This window comes from Pinus tabuliformis, chromosome 1_2, assembly GCF_031772625.1.
Source record: "Pinus tabuliformis cultivar Carrire ecotype Pingquan chromosome 1_2, CPIR1, whole genome shotgun sequence".
Taxonomy (NCBI): Eukaryota; Viridiplantae; Streptophyta; class Pinopsida; order Pinales; family Pinaceae; genus Pinus; species Pinus tabuliformis.
In genome coordinates this window covers 984564055-984572356 of record NC_142298.1, presented here as the reverse complement: position 1 = coordinate 984572356, position 8302 = coordinate 984564055, and positions in this window count along the sequence as shown.

Genomic DNA, 8302 nt, shown 5'->3' with positions numbered 1-8302 from the left:
AAGTAATACCATTTACTAAAGATCAACCATTTACTAAAATTAATACCCTAAAACACCATTTAAACACTCCATTATAAAAAATTCACTAACCATATTTGTTATTCCAACCAATGCTTCCAAATTGTGAATAAATTTGATTGAAAAATATAACTGAAAGATCTCCAACAACCTATAACAAATTTGCTTTGATGTTGTTTTGTTATATATATATATATATATATTCGTTTTTAACTCACATCAAATCTGACCTCTGTTCACATGTCGAACTGGTGGCGACTGTGAATTGCTTTCATAGAGTTGTCGTGTAGAAGAAAAACCTTAATAACACGAAAAAATTCGCTGGGCGTTACCTGCAATGAATGGTCTAATTATACGACGATTAGAGTTTGCACATGACTCCATAGCTGCTTGAAGTATCTGCGCAACAGTTCGTTGAGTTGTCGAGTAGCACAAAACTTTCAATGTGACCGGCACTCTGCTTGGCGTTATCGACGAGGAATGGTATAAAGGACATCTGTTTTTCCAATGTGATCAAGAATTTGCACATCACTCCATCCATCATATATATATATAATTATTATTAAAGCCATTTATAAATATATGTAATTATATTAAAACCATTTATATTTTCTGAAATATTTTCTGAATTATAAGAGACTTCATCTGTCGGCATTAGAATGGATGTAAGCACGAGTCAGCACGATCGTCCCTGATGCTCAGTCCGGCCAAAAGTTCCGCCGTTTTGTCTTGAAATATAAAAGTATAGTAAAAAATATAAATGGAAGAAATTTTAATATTAATGTTAATTAATAGTAATATTGTATATAAAAATATATTATTAATTAAGGATAATATTAGATTAAGAATTTTGTGATCCAGAGAATAGTTTTTCTGATTAATCACATGGTAAGGATTGGGTTCATTTTCTAATTAGCTAATATAGTTTACCACATTCACATTAATTGGTACTAAAGGTAAACCCAATCCTTACCATGATGATAATATTATATATAAAAATATAATATTAACTAATGATAATATTGTATATAAAAATATAATATTGTATAATTAAAAATAAAATAATTATTTTAAATGCAAATAATTTAATTAAGATAAAATGATATTATAATCTAAGTTTGTTAAGTAAAAACAACTTTATTAAATAATATCAAAATATTAAATTTTTTTAAATAAAAATAATATTTTATTTTATTGTTTGACTATTCTTCAATCGTTAATTTTAAAGGGCTAACCTGGGGTAATGATGAATCTTTACTATTTATTCGTGAAGATTGTACGATTTTTTTGTCGTGAGGATAAAGACATTTATCTATAATATAGATCACAAAAGTGTGAGATCCAACTTTATCTTTATAAAAATATATTTATATTTAAAAAATATATCTGTATAAATATATATATAAATTTAAGAAATATATATTATTTACAAATTTACAATTTACCATATAGAGAGTTATATATAAAAATTAATAAGATATTTTTAATTAATAACACAATATTTCTAATTATATTATGTTTACTTTTCATTAATTAGATTTATTCAAACTATAAAACAATTTTATAATTTGCCCATTAAATAATAATAATATTATTATTTTTATTATATTTTATATAATATAATATATTTCGAAAATATTATTGTTTTCCTCTTTATACTTTTAAATAATATAATGAAATTTCTAATGGGTTCAAAATCTCATATATTTTAAATAAATATTTGACACCATATAGAAAGCTATAATCCAAGCATTCATCTACACCACTATTCCATTGGACAACGCATTTTTCATCTTTTGAGATTCTCATACTCAAAAACAAATGTCGTAGTCTAACAAGCCGGAGGAATTGCTCGGAAAGTTATGGAAATTCCGGTCATATTTAGAGAAAATCCGGCAAGGATTTTTGTAAATCTAAGTTATAGTTGTTAAAAATCAAAATTTTAGGTGTCCTAAACGTTTTTGATGGTACTGAATCCATTTCCACGATCAAAATCACGATTCAAACACTGCCTCTACAAGATTTTTTGAAATTTTTTTGCCCGGATTGCGGGCACTCTTGGCCGTCTAGGCAATTCCTCCACCTCGATAGACGACTCCAAAAGAAATTTTAAGGCCCTAACTGAATTATTTGCAGGAGGTAATGGCTTCAAGCTCAGAGAGCTTCTTTGAAAGCAGTGATCAAATCCCAAAAACCTCAAGAGAGCGCATAGCCGTAGAAGAGGAAGAGGAGGCTAATTGTAGCGTTTCTGAAGTATATATTAAGTTTTAGAGAGTAGTTAGTTGAATGTGGCATATATTTTATGTGAAGAAGTTCCGAGTTCGATTCAAAAAGTATGACAAGCCGATGACAGACTCATACCTAATCGTTTTCACCTTCCATCACTTCTGGTAATCCATGTGACGCCTCGACTCAAACCCAGAAAGAAACAAGCAAATGTTTTAGATCATTTTTGGTAATATTGTTGCGTATTTTGTTGCTGTGTCGCAGGTGCACAATGATCACAGGTAAATTGATGCGAGATTTACAATGGCGACTAAGTCTGGCAGGTTACCTGTACATGGTTTCATGTGAAGTAGATGTCTTCAAAGATCATGAACTTAGTTAATGGCATTCTGGAGCAACTGGAACTCTGATTGGGTGCGCTAATTGTTTTTCTGCTTGTTTTCATGTGTTTTAATGCATTACTCTTCTTGCAAATTTGAACTAGAATTCCTTACCGGTCGATACAATTATCAACATCTGGTTTTCTGCTATCCTCTCTCTCTTTATGAATAACTTGTTGTCTTCAATGGATGATGCCTTGATCTTGGTGAAAACACAACGCTTGCGCTCTAACAAGTACCACCTACTCTAGTCGGTTGTTTTGGGTTAACCCTTGTTAGCTCAGTCAAGTAGAGTAAGCGTGAGGGGGAAAACCTTAACAAGTATGTCGGAGGTATACATAACATACTTCTCTGAAGGAACAACCTCTTCTACTCTCAATAAGTCGGGATCCCTCTTCTGCCTATGCACAGTTCTTAAAAAAAAATTGAAAAATGAATAAGGCAAAAGAAGAGAAAGGCTTCCTGCGCAAGGAAGTGATGCAAGTAAATCTGTCGGGTTACTACCAGGCTCACTCACAGCGGAGCGATGCTTGTGTTCCTGCATGAATCCGTCAGGGTGCTCTCCACGCTTCTTAGTAGTAGAGCAACACCAGAGATGAAACTTAAACTCTCACAGTTATATTACTTGTGCACCAATATAACCCTCATCCCCATTTGAAATAACTAAGTTGGCTTGGCATGGAATATGTGTTGACCGATCAAGAGAATGGTAGGGACTACATATTTCAACCAAGCTAGTGTGGCAACCACGATGATCAAAGAATCGAACAATACTTTCAGAAGGGTTAGACTCGCTTTTCATGGAACAAGGTACATACAGAGAGTTGGAGTTCTACCAGTGTGTCGCCAAGTATTGTTGTTGCTACAACCACCCTGCAAAATTTTGCCTCGCATGCAAATTCCAGAGCCTACATTAGATCCTGCAATCGATCATACTTGGTCACTTATTGGTAAGCTGATGATTTCAAGCCCCCGTCCTTGATCCTAAGAGTTGTCTGTGTTCTCATATTTATACAGCATGTGTCATTTTCGGGCATAGGGGTTGTTGTTTGTGATGCAAAGGGAATGTTGTTTTCCTTCAAGGCAAAGCATGTGCACATGAGTGGTTATCATCTCATAGACATGCTTCACACTCACTTCACGCATCCTTGTCACAGAGGTTTTAGCATCAAGAAAAGTATATCTTATGTATTATGGATTGTCTACATTGTGTCACTAAGTCACCGTGTGTGATCATAGTCAAGTCTAATCAATGTTTACATATGTTTCAATGATCTCACACTTAGCCATTTTCTCGAGCAACCTAGCCTCATCCAGCTTCCTGGAACTATGTTCTTTCCTTCTCCAACCATCAAGCTTCCTCCCTTGCCTGCTGAAACCATACAGCCCGCAGAGACCCCAACCAACAATGCTCTCCAAAAATGCACAGAGCAGCCAAGCAGCCAACACTTCTCTCTAGAAATGCACAGAGAATTCCAGCTACACTGCACTTAGAAATTGCGTAGAGGTGTCTTCCCAAGACCCTCATCCCACAATAGTGTCCTATGCCTCAAAACTATGCAATGTTGTCCAAGTGGCCTTGTTTGTCTTGCATGCAAAAACTGAGCAGATGGGCCTCCCAGTGCTTCATTCCAACAATAATCACTGTCCGCTGAAATTGCGCAAATCTACCTCTCGGTGACCATAAGAAAAGGTGACATGTTGAAATCGCTTCCAAGGAGTTGAAGAGAAGGACCAAGGGATCAAGTAATGGAAAACATCAGAACTACATGCAAACTCCGTTGAATGCATTATCATCTTAAGGGTAAGTATGGTAAGTAAAGATCACCTTTTGAAGTACACCTCTTAGTTGAGGTTGCAGGACTACTTGTCATTGTCATATCATCCTATCCTCAGTAACATGCATGTGCGAAAACACAAAACGTCATTTTATGTGTTTCTTCTACATGTCCTACTTCATTTTCACTTGTTCGACCAACTATCGTCTTCGGCGTGTTGATTGTTGTGTCATTTTTGCAACCTCGTTCTCGTGGTGTTGAATGTTGTTTTTGAGTTGTGCTCATTATGTAAACATCTATTGCACTCACACATGATGTTGTAGGCATTGTCGCGTAAGTATCATCATGGTCATTCAATGATCTATCACGAGTGTCGTTCTTGCCACTCGCACCCGTTGGTCAGTCGCACTGAGTGTATGTTGTCTTGATGGTTCGAGGTGTCTTGTCGTTAAGTCATGTTGAGTGTGTGTTTCCAAGGTCATGCATGTATGAAGTCACTCGTTCACACACTTAGTCATTTTGCTGAAACCCTGTCAACCAGGCCACCCTCCAACAGCCGAACATCCGCCAAGCTGCACTGTGTAGTCTCAACCCTCAGTGATTATGTACTGCAGCCAAAAATTATGCACAGTTTGAGGCTGTCTCCCAGATAGTTCATAGTGAACAATCCTAGAATCGACCCAACTGACTGTCACTTAGAACAACATAGAAGTTTCTCAGCAAGCCATATCAATCTGTCGTGATCGCAAGAAAAACCACCAAGCCTCCAGTTGGTAAACAAAAGAGTTTGACTCGGAAGTGACCGCGGGCCTCAATCTCGCAAAAAATTGCACAGAAGTTGCCAAACATGCCCTCTTCCGCTCACTGAAGAAATTGTGCAGACATGCTAGACAAACACCTACTGCTTGTCACTGAACTCGCCTACAAAATTGCACAATTTTTCCAGCTAGTCACCCTGTCAACCGACCTACTACTCCTCCTGAAAATTGCGTATTTTTCATGAGCAGTGTCCCAACTACCCAACATCCTTCTCAGCTCAGAAACTGCACATGGATTTCCATTAGGCCAGCCTCCCATCTCTGTGTATTTTTTTCCAGCAGCCTCCCAGAGCCTGTTTCCACCTCCCTCGAGAAATTGCACAATTTTCATTGCCAGTCTCCCTCTGTTGCCTGCATTGTCTACCTGAAAAAATTGCGCACATATGACCTTTAACCGAGCCAGATCCCACGGAATGTCACTGCTAATCCAAATTGCCCATATCATCCTCCCAATGACCTCTTCACAGATTTCATGGATAGTGCCAGGGGCCCGCATCCTGCCTTGAAATGTGCCTTGTGCAGTTTCAGAGCCTTATCCTCTCTCTTGGTCACCTGCATCCGAAAGAAAAAGACAATGCATCAAGGTAGACTAGGCGATATATGGATTTGATGTCATCTCGCCATGAGTGATTGTAGATACAAGTACATGGATGAGACATGGCACGACAACGAACGAGGTGAACAAGGAGTGCATGCTAGGGGACTTGTTCGTGAACAAAGGAACACATGGATCATGTCAAAGTACAAGGGAAGGAGAGATGTGCACATGAAACATCAAGTGAACACCAAGACCATCGAAGACTCCACACACCTTACCATGTTGCGGTGAAGTTATGATACACCAAGAGCACATCCATCACTCAGCAGTACTGCAGCTCGACATGCACAACACCTGCAACATGAACATTCCAGCTCTATCATGTCGAGTCATGTCATGATTCATCTCGGCCACATCACTATTTTGGGCCACACTGTTGTAATCAATGTAATGTAACGTGGAAGTCATTTGAAGAGTCATGTAAGTCAAACAATCATGAGGGAAGTCGAGCAGTAACAAGAAGAAGTTTTACCCTTGGCTATAAATACCCCTCATTTAAAAATGAAAAAGACTTATCACCTTGGCTCCTCCCACATAGCCTTGAGAGTCTGTAATATTTTCTTTGAAGAGCAAGCAGTGGCTCCAACACTCTTCTAATGGGGTTAGTGATGTAATGGTGTATGGATGTGTCTTGGAACTTTTGCTTAATTCAAAATCTTGTTAACAAGCCAACACGTTTTCACACATGTATTGTATTTGTTTGTGAGACTATTCTTTGGACACCTGTAATGCATGTCACTTTAACCTGTATTAAGACAATTGAACTATTTTGGTTGTTTTAGTACATATGATATTGGAAATGTGTTGTATCAATTGTTGATGCTCTCTCGCTCATGTGGGCTATACGCCGGATGCTCGACAAATTCATTATTTTAAACTTGTTATAACGTCCATCGCACTCATGTGGACTATTCCGTTGGGTGTTGTACGTGCCATCTTTTCACCTTGTGTTTGTGAAATCCGCATCCGTGTGGACTACTCCACCGGAAGTTGCACATGTCCTAATGTGTTGTGCGTCTCTAGCAGAGTTGGGACTATTCCCTCTTAACTTGAGACTCACTTCCACCTTGTCCCTCTGTAGTGAAAGAGCTCTGACACAAGCTGCACTAAGCACTCACTGGACACGCGAACCTCATTGTTTGAAGACAAAGAAAACCAATCTCACATTCTAATAAGCAAGAGCTAAGGAATATCTTCAAGATAATGGAAACTGGGCCATCTTACTAGATGGGACTCCTACACCAAATGGTGTGAGGTCTAGTTGGGACTTCATACTGGGGAGATACCCTGAACGTTGGTAGGTCCAACACCATCAACATAATCCATTAAAAGCTGAAGTGAAACTTAGAGTACAAAATAATCGTGTATTTACATGTGCTAGTGAGTCTATTAGATACCTATACTAGATTAGTTATGACAATTAAATATACAAAACTACATTCTGAAACTTTAAACTGCATTTTCCAAACTGACCTTTACACAACGAAGTATGTGCTAGATTGCAAGTTGAGGATTCAATATTCCACAAAATTTTGTCACCTCTCTAGCAGCACCAATATGAACTTTTGTTTCATTGTCACACAACAATTGCACATATGTCCCCACCAGGTCCACCCTTTATGTTACAAGCATGGAATTTCATATTAATAATTATATGGAGCAGATAGAAATTATTTTTAAGACTAAACGTAAATTAACCTATGATAATTTATGGATGCAAACACTATGGAATATATAGATAGTTGACTAACAACAATACTCCAACCCTTGGTTGAATCATAGGGTCACCAAAACCCCACTAGGAACCTTTAGCATGCCAAGATGATATGATATAGGGTAACTAAAACATCCCTCCATGTGTAGGTAACTTGTAAATAACTTCATTAGGTAAGTTGCAAACTATTTACATCTTGTGGTCAAAATATTTAGCTCTCAAACATGTCAGCTAAAAATATTGTTCCTACAATATAAGTGGCCACATATTTGGTTTATGGAGGTAGTGGGATCTAAATTATATGCATGAGTATAATTATTTTTAACAACTTTCTGTGAGTGAAATGATAAGATCTAGCAGTCAAAACATTTGTAGATGATAGAGGATAGAGAAAAGAGAAAGGTGTGCCCTTCAACATTAACTTTCTCAATAGTCTCTTCAATGATCTCCTTCATTGCATGATATAAGTAAACTGCAATATGTCGGTCTTTAAGCAGAATAAAGTAGTTGACTCTTGGGTGAATATTTCTTATGGGGGTTGGGAATTGCGATATAAAAGAAATTGTAGTATAGGAAAACTATATTTAAGGATGGACAAAGCTTATTTACATTTTCATCTCTTTGATTTATTTTCATCCTTTGTTGTTTACTTTACTATTGATGTTGAGTCTATTAAGTAAAAAAATGAATGTAAACATGAATTTGTTTCCTCTCAAATCAATCTTCTTCCTCAAGTACATTTCAAAAATTGTCTCGAATATATAAGGAAA